This window comes from Alligator sinensis, unplaced genomic scaffold (genome assembly GCF_000455745.1).
Source record: "Alligator sinensis unplaced genomic scaffold, ASM45574v1 scaffold360_3, whole genome shotgun sequence".
Classification (NCBI taxonomy): domain Eukaryota; kingdom Metazoa; phylum Chordata; order Crocodylia; family Alligatoridae; genus Alligator; species Alligator sinensis.
The window spans coordinates 3,074,352-3,087,054 of record NW_005841977.1 but is presented as its reverse complement, the minus strand read 5'-3'; the positions used below and the strand labels follow the sequence as shown (position 1 = coordinate 3,087,054).

General features: G+C 40.3%; 1 protein-coding gene across 2 annotated transcripts in view; it reads left to right on the top strand.

Moving 5' to 3' along the window:
• The window catches only part of CCNJL (cyclin J like), a 48,060-nt gene that overhangs the window by 30,332 nt on the left and 5,025 nt on the right, over nucleotides 1-12,703 (top strand). The window lies entirely within an intron of this gene.

Genomic DNA, 12,703 nt, shown 5'->3' with positions numbered 1-12,703 from the left:
TTTCCCTTCCCCATCAAGGCTAATTAAAGTTTAAGTGCTATTCAAGCTGTGTTTCTATCAACTTCCCCCGTTTTGACTCAAAACCCAGGACAGTCAGACCTCTATAATTCCAAAGTCTGTTTTTGTGGTGTTTTGTTTTGTTTTTTTACCTTCAAATACTTCACAGGTACACTGTTTTCACCGTATGGCAGTGGTGCTCAACCTCTTTGGGGATGGTGCGGGGGGAGGGGAGTGTGTCCCTGTTGGTCCAGGGTCCAGATCCAGCTAGGGCTCTGATCCGTCTCCTATGGTGCTATGGGTCTCTGCTGTGCAGGAGGAAGGAGGTGTGGTCTGGTTAAAATCTCGCTGAGGATAATAAAGAGATTATTATGACATACTAGTTTTACTGCTAAACAAATTAAATACCTTTTGTCTCTGCTTTTGTCTGGCTGCTGGATAAGAGACTTTTATTAGGTCTTGCAGTGTGTCCAAGAAATCTGTTTCTTTAAGTGTGGCAGTGGCTTACAGGAGGAGAATCCAGATTTCTGGATTCATCCTGCCTGGTCAAGTTCAAACCAGCAGATTCTCTACCTTTATGGATGTGGATAAAGTATTCAGCATGTGCAGTTTCTTCAGTGTCTGCCATACCTGATGCCTGCTTTTCTCTCAGCCCCCAGTTTCTCTCAAAGTACTATATTCTCATGAAGATTTAGCTTACCCGCTAGCTAGAAAAAGCTAACAAAATGCAGCAAAGCCTTGATAGCAGTGACTACAGCTTGACTTGTCCTTATTTTACTGAGCTCATCTTTAGAATTTCAAGGTCTTAAGTGTTCGAGAGAGGCTGCTTTGTGGCCCAGTTTTTCTTGCTCATTCAGTGAAAAATGGAGGAACACCTGAGTTGTTTCGAATTTATCCTTGCTTAGCTGGGCATCAGCACTGGGGCTGGCTTTCACGGCTGCCATGTCCTGTAAAGTTCCTAATGGTTTATGAATGTGAGAGGAATGCACTCTGTTATTAACTTAGCCAGCCTGTCTTCCCCCACTTCCGTATTTTTTACCTACTCCCTTTTTCTCCTCTCTGTCTCAGACCTTTTCTTTTCTCTGCAGTGTTCTGTCACACTCTTGGTCATGTCTTGTTTTTTCCTCTTTAGCCCTTTTAGCAGCTTCTGTCTTCTTTCACCACAGGTTGAATGCTCTGGTTTGGCTTGATCTCGTGTGCGGTATCAGTCAAACTATCCAAAGCATGTGTCCTAGCATTTTAAAGTTCGTAACAACAGATTTCTCACATGATTTAAAAACTTGTAACTGCTTTATGGGAAACTTTAGGACTTCAAATCCTGCACAAAAAAACCCAACCAACCAACCAAAAAACACTTTAATCTTCCCTGTTTTGGAAGATGTTCTGGGTTTTGTTTTTGTACCCCTGCCCACCCAACCAGCCCTTGGAAAGTAGGGGATGAAGAGTCTTTTATATTTTCTTAAACTTGCCATTTTAAATCCACTCTCCAGCCGCAGAGACATATCAAGAGGAAGTGCAGGAGTTTGCAGCAATTTCAGGAATTCTTCATTTGGATCTAAGGAAATACAGCAAAGACTTGCAGAATTTGAAAACCTGCAAATTCTTGGAAGTGACTGACTGCACAGATTTTGTGTAAACTTCTCCATTTTTTCATCAGAGCTAGTCAAAAGATCACCCTTTGCGATCAGAATGTTAAAATATAGTCTTCCATATTTCTGAAAATGTTTGCCACCACTTGATTAGGAGCAACATGACAAATTCCAGGCTTGCTTAAATCATTTATTGTCATACTGGACTTGACCACACTTTTCACCCTATTCTGGTCATTGAAACATTTGTTAGTATGACTTCCACATTAGAAATCTGCATGTGGCTAACCTGAAGTAAAAGCCCTGGTTATAAAAAATGGTGCATTCCTACGAGGCCATTTGAACAGAGTCAAATCTGTAAACTTCAGGGAATGACTGCTTGGCAGATCTGTTGCTGTTGCCGCTGCTGTTTCTGTTTTTTGTTGTGTTTTTTTGTTTGTTTGTTTGAGAAATACACAATTTATGATGTATGTGCTAGCATATCATTGCCTGCTCCTTAATTGGCTCAATGTAAGAAATGTTCAAGTACGTGATTTTTATGGCTGAAAACAAATAATGGAGGAACTTTTTCTCGCAAAAATTCATTTTTGTTCAGCTTTGGTAACTGTTACCACCTAATAGCTGCTAATCTGTGGAGGGTATAAATGTTCTTGCAGTCTGTTTTAAGAGTTTCATGCATGTGTTTTTTCAGTTGATAGGCATGGAAGACTGTATTGGTACCCCTGGGTCTTATCAGGACCCCTGACTTAAGAGAACAGGGTCACTTTCTCTCTTCCTTGCTCTCTTGCTGTTTTGTCTATTTTAAAACTAGCTGAGAACACTTAAACGAAGTTCTGATGACATTGGAGTGATGTAGCTGTGATGGTCTAGGAAAAATGCAAGTAGCAGGTTGGTCCAATATAGAGTATTGCTCACAAATACCCTTATTCTAAATGGAGTTCTGTTTCTTGTGACAGTTGTATACCTTGCTGCAGAGGTCAATGCAACTTATTCAGGATTATCTATAACAAGATACCAAAGAGCCAAGACTGAAGGGGAACAGTGGTCAAGATGCCAGAGACCTCCAACTCTGGGGTTCCTCTGACAGTAGTTATATCTCAACAAAAATAAAAAATTAGATTAATCCCTTCAGACTGTTGTCAGAGTAGCGAGCTTTCACTGTCAGGCCTGAGGAGTCTTTGAAGAATTAACATTTTGTAATAGGTTTGGCAGTGAGATAGCAGTTTAACAATATGCTAATCCAGTGTGGGCTTGTCCCACTTCAATGGTTGGACACTAAAGAGGTTTGAGATCGCTGTAGACTCCACGGCAGCAGAACTGGGATTTTAGCTGAAGGTATAGAGGCTCACGCGTTCAGATACATTTTGTTATTGATTCATCCGTAATGATGGAACTGAAACCCTGATAGGAAAGTCCTGGAGGATCTAGGATTTTTATTTTTTGAATACTTTATAACTGTTACAAAGGACTCTTCTGGGGAGGTCACTAAATGGGATAATGCTTCAAGAAAATAAATGGGAAACCTGAGCCTGCCTGGCCTGCATTTGGAAATGCACGTTTAAGCCTGAAAAGCTGTGCTGTGTTCCTAATTGTCCCCAAGAGTGGAGAGCTGATTACCGAATTAAGGAGGGTAAAGGCTACACACCAAATAGTAGCTTAGGTACCTCCTACCACTCTAGGTATTTGAAGGTTGAAAATTGGATTATGGATGTTGCCAAGAGGAAGGACATCTGTTTTCCAGGGCAAGAAGATTCTCACTGGTTCTGACTTGCACATGCATTGAGTTTGAAGTTTTTTTTTCTGAAAAGACAATTGCAGCATTGCCACCTTCAAACATTCAGAACTCATGAGTTGGGGAATAGGAACATCTTGAGACTGGATTTTTAAAAAAATATGGGTTTTAGAAAATCACCTTGACATCTTTCACATGCTTTGCATGTGTTTAAACCTGAGGATCACACTTTTTTGATCTTTATTCCTCCACAGGTGAAAGGACTAAACCATCCCCAGGGCATAGTGTGGCATGCAGGCCTCGGGGCAGATTGGTGGGGGGGAAGAGGGAGGGGCTGAGGCTGCACTGCCACAACAAGGATCGACCCCCTCACTGGAACGCCAGCATCTTACCAGTCGAGGTTGTGGGTGTTTTTGGTGCTCTGCCCAAAAATGTTGCCAACCTCTAGACTGGACATTCTTTTAAAAAATAAAATTGAAATTCTGCAGTTTAGATATGATATTATAAACACATTTTTAAAAAGGTCTTGTGCGTGTGTGTTGTGCATGTAAAAAATATAGCAAAAATCATGAGTTGGAAAGACTTCAAATTACTGACATTAAAGTGGGTTCACCTAAAAATGGTGGGGAATCAAGAAATTCTTGATGAAGCACAAGTAACAAGAATCTATGTGCCTTTCACAGCAAAAATAAACCACTTTTCTTCATCTTTTCCTAGGTCAGTCCATATCTTTAAACTTGGCATCACCTCAGTACTATAAAGGGAGTGAAACACAATGTCCTATTGTCTTATTGTACTGCACTAGCCCACATGGATATGTTAGAGAAGGGTGTCACTGCAAGGTGCTGTACAGCTTAATCGCCCTTGAAAATAGCTCACAGTCAGGGTTATGGCAAGATGCAATGGACAGCAGACTAAGGGGAGGGAAGAATAGAGTAAGCTAGCTGTCTTCTTATAAGCATGAGTCTTATTAGCTGGTCATGTTTAATCTTGTCTGTAAAATGAGCTAGGCAAGTGACCAGTTCCCAGTAAAAAAAACCAAAAACAACTAAAAACATTTTTCACGAAGAGAAGATTTTCAGTGTGAAGAGAGAACCTCAGCAGTGTTGCCTGGCAGAGTAGATTTAAGGCAGAGAGAAAACATTTCATTAGTTCATGTGTCCAGAGAGGGTTAATGGTAGACTGTGCTCTCGTTCAGTCAGCTGTGTTTATTCCTACTCTGACCCGCTAGGTGAGAAGAAAAACCTAGTCCTGCAGCCTTCCGCTACATAGCGCTTTGTAGGACTGAATGGGTCTTTCTTGCGCGCTGGGTGAGACGTGCTGACATCTGTGTATCTCTCACTTGCCTGGATTGAATTGGGTGTTTATGGAATGGAAAGTACTTATGAATCTTTAAACTGACCATCAATAGGTCTTTTTTTTTATCCTCCTCACTCCTCTGTAGGACTCTGAAACTCTAATAAAACTAATTGCCTGTGTGTCCTCCTTTTGTTCTGTCCATGTGCAAAACCCCAGGAAGACCTGTCTCCCCCCCAGCTCCGATAGTAAACACTTTTAACTGCACACTATAGTATTGCACAGCAACTGTTGCTGCTTACAATGGACGAGTCACTGCTTTAGGGTACCTTTTGACAGTTGTGATGCCTTCCCATTTTATTCTCTCCCCCCTACTTAAAAGCCAGCATGGGGAGGCAGCTTTAATCCTCACTGGACAGATGAACTGATGAAATGTCCTTTCTTCGACTTAAATCTGTTCCTCTTGGCAACACTGCTCATGTTTTTTCTTCATGGAGCTCAAAAATCTTTAACTAAAAAAAAAAATCACGTTTTTTACACTGGAATAACCCTTGCTTTTGATCAGAACAGCAATGCTTTATATAAGTAACTTGAAAATTTGAGCTATTAAGATTAAAATGAAAGAACTAAAAAGATAAATATTGGGTTTTTTTTTTTAAATGTGCCCACCAATTAGATGTTCTGTTTTTTAATTATGCAAAACTGCTATGGACAAAAGATGTAGCAAAAATGTAGTGGGTACGTAATCTTACTCACTTGAATAGCTCAGCTGAATTAATGGAACACAACTGTGTGTAAACATTTGCCGTGTGAGGGCTAAACTCTGTATTATTAAGGTGTAATATGTTTGCCACTTGAAAACAACTGCTTTGGGGTGGCAGTAAATATTTGTGTGCTTTGTTCTGTTTTTCCCTTTAGATTTTAACAGTAGCTGGGAATCTTGAAACTTGATGCGCATAAATAGCTCTTGCATGCATGGCTTTAAGCTTTTCAAAGACTTGCATGTGCAACTCCTTGCACCTTTCCCCGCCCGTAGCATAAAATTGCAAATTTAGAGTGTAGCTTAGTAGAAGCATTTCCTCTTCTTGCCTTGTGGATATTTGTATTGGAAGGTGTTACTGGTTGTAAATCCAGCACAGATTGTTGCTGAAATACAAAATTCATAAACTCTGGGCTATTCTGGAAGCTTCTGCTTCTTCAGCAATCTGCTTCTGGTCCACTTGCGGGTCTGCTGCTGAGCACGCTGGTGTGTTGTTTTTTTCCCCCCCCTGGCTTGGCAGTCAGCTGTGGGGGGACCCCGGGTGCCCCCCAAGACCCAGGAGGCACCAGTTGCCAAGCCAGGAGGGTGCGGGGAGGCTCCCCAGCAGCCCAGAAATGGACAAGAAGTGCTTCTAGTCCACTTCTGGGTCTGCTGCTGAAGCATGCTGGCACGTGCCTGTGGGACACTCCATTCGCCCCACCACTGCAGCATTGACAAGCCGCCTGGTGAAAAACATTTAAAGTTGTGTCTATGTCTAAATGGCTGAATCTTTCTGATTTGAAGAGATTAAAGGGTCTCCTGATTCGATTCGGCCACCAAATCGGGCCCAATCAAATCAGCAACCAAAGCTTTGCACAGCCGTAGTACACCCATCTGCCAGCGTATTTCTGTCTCTTGAAATCTTTGTGACAAGTTCTAGGATAGTTCTGGGAGAGGCATAAAGGCCACAGAGGGATCACTTCCCCTTGAGTTTTGAAAACGTGTTCAGACTTGATTTTTCTGACAGCTAGAGGCTAGTGCATGAACTCTGTGGCTTAATTGCTCTCCTGAATCTTAAAAGGGTTTTCTTTTGTTCCTCAACTCTACATTCTCTTCTTATTTTACGATCAGAATTTGATGGTTGAATTTTCTTTTTAGTGAATAACCTCATGCTCTTTGGCACTGTTGCTTTCTAGGCATTTCTCAGGGGCTTCTAACATAGTATTTTACATGCTCTTTGTTTATAACTAGAACTTTCTGGCAATATCTGAAAAGGCTCAGATAATGCAAAATATTTGATTAAAAAACTACACATTTTTTTTGAAAAAGGAAAAATTGTCAACTTTTTAACCCACTTGTAAGCAAGTGTTCATCTTTGATAGAGGGAAATACTGTCATTAGACAAGGTGAACTTGCTGTTTTCTAAGCTCATACAACAGTGTGTTTTTAGAGACTTTCCATGTTTTAGACTTGACAATAATGTTCTTTGAAATGGTGTGGCATATTGGTCTGATCTCCAAGACCCTTTGTGCCTGATCCTTTTTACAGTCTTACTAGTGCAGTGGATGAAAGCCCTGATTGCTACTGAAAACAGAGGGATGTATAGTTCCCCATAAGTCATATAGTGCAAATACATAGCCAGGCAGCTTGTTTGAATCTAGCAAACAAATTGTCTTGAGAAAGAAATAAGTTTGGTCCATGTGCAGAACTCCAGGCAGACCCCTCTCTCCCTACTTTCCATAGTAATTGCTGCCTCTGAGCTGTAATGTCATTGTGCTAAGATCATTTAATTACTGCATTATTAACTTTTACCTCAAAATACCATTATCTTGTTAGTTACAAATCAATTTGCAGTTGTAGATTTTTATACTAAAAATCAAATTCATTATAAACTTTCCCTTTTAGGAAAGGGGAATTAGATGGTCTCTCACTACTTTTTTAACCGCTTCTGAGAAATAAGGGAGTAATTCAAGGGACAGTCACAGTCCAGTGTGCTGGTAAATGTAGCAAAAAAAGTTGTGACTGCTAGTACGGCGTATTTGCTCTGAAAATGTATACTCTCTTCTAATCGCATGAGAATTATTTATGTTAATCACTTGGTTACAGTATACTGCTTCTAACCTTTCAGTGACCTGAGCTTAATGAGGCCCACCACGACGGAAGGAACAAAGCAAAATTCTGAGAAACTTGAAGCAAAGTTGGAGCTCCCTTAAGGCTTCTAAATGTGTCGTCTTTTTGTGGCATGTGCATTCAGCTTTCAAATGACCTGCCCAAAGGAGCTTCCTTTCTAAATATTAGATCTTTAGCTGCTGTGATTCTGCAAACTGCTCTTGTGCTCACTCTTTCTCTCCAACTTTCTACCTTTTGCACAACCACTTTCCATCTTTGTCAGGAAAGTCAGCCCATAAGATGTTATAGGGAAGTTTGGTATAATATAAGCTATCAGGGTTACTTTAAACAAACACAATACAAATATGTGGGATCTAACATTATTTGGTTCTAGTTCTGGCTTTGAAGCTTTACTTCATGCATACGTGTGGGAGAATCCCTGCACCCCTCTCTTGCTGGGGGGTGAGGGTGCACCTAAGGTTTCTGGGCACTCTTGGCCTACAGATCACCTACATCAGACATCATGTGAGAGCTGAAGTTTACAGCCTACTCTCTTTCTGTAACAGTTTCTAAAATCCTCGGAGAAGGTGGGGGGCAAACTACATAGCTACCTTTGTTTCGTTGCCCTTGTGCATTCTTAAGAATTCATTCAGAGTACTCTTAACAATTTAGGATCCTTCCCCTACACCTGGCTTCTCTGAATCATGACCTCTTCCCTTCTCTTCCTGTACCAGAGACCTGCGCAGGTCTGATTTAAAGGCCTGCTTCCGACCCACACCTGATGTTATACAACTGGACCCAAGCCTGCAACCCGCACCACTAGCAATTCTTACCGACTGACCCAACCCGCTTTAGGCAAACCCACAATCCGACCTGTGCTGCTGACAGATGTGGAAAAAAACCCTGTGCTTTCCTGGAAGCAGCAGCACATTAGTTCAGCCTGGCTCTACAGCATCTGTATAGATCGGGTGTATCAGTGGGTCTTTTTGGCGTTTTTTTTTTTTTTTTTTTCCTCACCAAAAAGGCCCTGCTAAACTGCCCAGTCTATACAGACATTGAGCAAGCTGGATCAGATAAAGTGCTGCCTTCTTTGGGCATGTGTTGGGCAGCTGCAGACAGACTTGGGGGAGGGATGGATATAAAAAGCATGCTTTTACCAGTAGCAGCAGCACATTAGTGTTCAAGATGGCTGCGAAGGAGATCAAACAAAAGATGGGTCAGGGTGGGTTACACCCTGATCTGTTGTTTGATCTCCTTCGCAACCATTCTTCCTTTTTTGTTTGCTCTCGTTTGCACTGCTGCTTCTAGTAAAGTTCATTTTTTTTCAAGTCTGTCAGCAGCTGGAGGTGAGGCTTACCCGACCAAAGTCTAACCCAAACTTTTTTTTTTTTCAGATCCGCACCCAAACTGCAAAATGTGAAGTAGTTGGCATTCCCACCCAAGCCTGACCCACTTTGTGGATCACTTGCGGATACCCAACCTGGTGCAGGACTTGACCCTGTACAGGCTGCCTTCATCTTTCCACAGTTGAGCCAGCCCTTTTTATTACAAAGGCAACACATTTGCTCCTCTTGTCTTCTACCTAAACTTCCTCTGTCCATCCAGGTTTGCCCTGAATGGCAGCCACTCCTTTGTCCATGTGGGCTCCGTTTGAATAGATTGCCACCAGTTTAATGTCTCACCTTTGTTAGCCCTGTGCCTGCCACAAGAATTTCTCCTGCCTCCATCTTTTTGGTTTTTAGCTCAACTTGAGGATGTGAGACAGGCATGCCTGATAATTAAAATGGAGTTTGCAGCCTGACCTAGATGTGCATAATTCCATGGTAACTTAGATCCACTCTGTAACAATTTTTTAATATTGTATGTTGGCTTGGCTGTTGGGCTCTTTACTAATATATATAGGTTTAGTTAAAGGGACTGTTGTGGAGGAGTCAGAAGAATAAAAATACCTTGAGAAATATTTTGTAGAAAAATGGCTTTGAGCATTGAGAGACAAAGCCCAACCTATAAATTTGGAAGATTTGACCTCTGCTGCTCATGGATGGCTAAGTCACTGCAGTTCATGAGAGAGACTTTTGCTGGAGGTCATTAAACTAGCAGCACATATTCTCCTTTCAAAAATGAGTTTATTGGCTCAAGTAAAGGCAGTGACTTGATGTGCCAGCTATATTAGCAATTTAAAGCTTATTAGTAGTGAGACTCCTTCAAGACTTTTGTCACTTAAGCAATTTTATATTTTTAGGTGCATTTCTCCCTCCTCCAGCATACTATGCATATATAAAATAAATCTAGGCTTGTGTGTTGTGGTCTTTAAAAATCTTGGTAGCACTTTAGGCTTTTTCTGATTAAAGCAGTTGTACAAAGTTTTTGTTTTGTTTTGTTTTTTAATATATTTTGATTTTGGAAAAGTATCCAGAGCACATAATCTCTGGTACTAATAATCTTCCCCCACCCCCTCCTGTGTGTGTTTTCTAGTGGGATCTGGCTGATCATGTCCATGGCACAAGTCCTCACTTCAGATGGATGGTGTTACGTGTTTTTCTTGCAGTTTAGTCAAACTTGGTAGATGGAACATTTTGACCTTGTTTTTAGCTAGCCAGTGTTGCAAAAACAACTTAGGAACATTTTGGAACCTAACTTGTCAGAAATCCACGGAGCTTTAATGCTGCTGGTAAGGATGAGGGGGGTGGAGGGAGAATAGCGGAAATGCTGGATAAAATGATTTGTAAGCACTCTCCCCTCATCAGCATACCATTCATAGAAAAAATGTTTTGAGTAAGTATTGGAATTTGTGTTAAAAAACAAAAACAAAACAAAAACCAACAACAAAAAAGTTTTCACTTGAGAGAATAATGCAGTTATCTTGGTGACTGTGTGTAGTGTAAAATGCTCAGATGTTGACATGTTGGGTATTATTTTTCCTTGAAGCAATGAGGAAATTATTTTAAAGAAACCCATCAAATTTTGAGGTGCTGGTTAAAGATCTGATGTAATAATAACAAATAAAGCCTGTGCCAAGAGATGAATGATTTGTTTGCCATTTAATAAGGCAGAGCTCTGTTTGTTTGTTTTTTCCTTTATTTCCCTTGTGCCCAAGCGTGGGTTTCTTAACACTTTCAATTATAATATAATTATTATATTTTGACCTAGGGACAGCTTAGGCTTGATGTCCGCTGTATTAAAATAGTAAATATAAAGATTTAGAACACTTTTTTTTTTTTTATTCCCCATAAAATTGCTTTTCGTGACTTTTTTTTCTTTTTTATGGGCCTCTCTTTTGCAGACCTGTTCCTCCATCAGCTAAAAAGTTAAATGTCAGACAATTCATTGCCCAGCAGACAGCTCTGTATTCAAAAACGGGCTTAAGTTGGATTTTTTTTGTCTGTTCCCAAAACCCTCTGCAGTTTCAAACTTTGCAGTCTTGAAACAGGAGCAGATTCACCCTTTTCATATTGAAATAGTTTTCTTACAGAATGCACTTTCATCTCCCAGGATGTGCAACCAAGCTCTCTGCTATGTATAAAAATGCTAATTAATTCTAGCATCTGTTTCTGTAAGATCCTGAACAAATGTTCAATAGCTAGATCAGAGTTAAGCAGATGCAATAGACCTAATTCAAGATGGCTGCAAAAAATGGAGTTACTGCGTTCTAAAGCAGAAAGGAAATGCTTAATCAAAGAAAAGTAGATGGATACTTAAATTCAGATAAGTTGTTGAGGCCACCCAGTTTCAAAAATAGGCCTGTAGTGTGCTTTGGGGAAATGCATCAGTGCTTTCAGAATGCCTGGGCCCTGCTGCTGCACATAGCTCTATTGATGCTTGAATTCCTGTTGGGCTCTATTTTAAATCTCTTGTCTTAACTGTATGCTAGTACACTTGTTTTGACCACAAGGTTGATGTACTCTCATTTTGGTATCAATAGTTTATAACAAAGAAATGAAAACATAGGGATTTATCAGAAAGAAGGATGTTGGGACTAAAATATATCTTTTCTTCTTTCCCACATCTTGCTACGCTTGCTTCGTTCTCCTGCCTCCCATCTTAAATGCACTTCCTTTTTGTGGCTAAGTCTGCGTTTCTTTTTCTCTGCATTAAAGCACTTATAACCCCTCCCCCAGCCTTATTTGCATTGAAATTACTGGTTGCAGACAGGGTATCAGTTCAGTGGTGTAGTGCCGTAGTTTTTAACCTTTTTTCATTTGTGAACCCCTTTGGAAATTTCAGATGAAGGGGCAAGACCCCTTTGAAATTTTAAGTGTGGGTATTCACATACTTTTGATCATAGTCACTTTTCGAAGACCCATTAGACATAGTCTGTGCATCTGCAGGGGTCTGTGGACCAAAGCTTGAAAACCACCAGCGTAGCTGAACAAGCTTTGACAAAGGCAAATGATGCTCGGCATTTTTAAAAACCATGCTCAAAAACTGCTCATGTTGTTTATAGATATGGTGGGGGGAGAGGATGGGAGGTGACACTTTGTACATATTTGTCTCAGACTAAGTGTAAGAGACAAATATGAGATGGGACAGTGTGTAAGAGTCAAATATTTAAATAGAAGTCCTGAAACAACAATAGACTGCTTTTTTTCCAAACTGTTATACCAGCTAATGGACATTCTCTACTTTATTGTTGCTTTTCAGACACATGCTATAACTTGGATTGCAGTAGTACCTAATGTACCAGCCAAGGCTTTGCATCTCATTTTGCTTGGCATTTTTTGGAGAGACAGCATTTAAAAATCTGTATCTAAATAGGCAAATTGTAAAGAACATTCATCAAAAATTAGGGCTATGAAGAAGAGAAGCTTCTTTTGAAATACTTGCATGGCAAATATTACCTGAAGTGTAAATTTATCCTAAAGGGGCTTCACTTATGTAAATCTCTAACTGATCTGTTCAAGTATTTGAACGTGGTGAAATGGTATTATCCTAATTGAGAGAATCATTGAGGTTTCCAGTACCTGTCTAGCCAATAGTCAACTTTCCTCAATGTAACTATCTGCCAATCCTAGTTAATATTTGCTTTTATTGCCATGAAATGCATGCATGCACATGCACACTTTTCAAATGTCTGTATCAAACACAGGAACTTTGCAAATTAAAGTTGCTGTTGTTCTGTTGAGTTTCCTTGTCTGTAAGAACTTTTGAAGTCCGATAGCAAGTCCGGTCTAACATTCAGCATTTCTTGCCTTTCTTTCCTTTCTCTTAATAAATAATTGTTGATTTTTTTTCTAGTTCAGC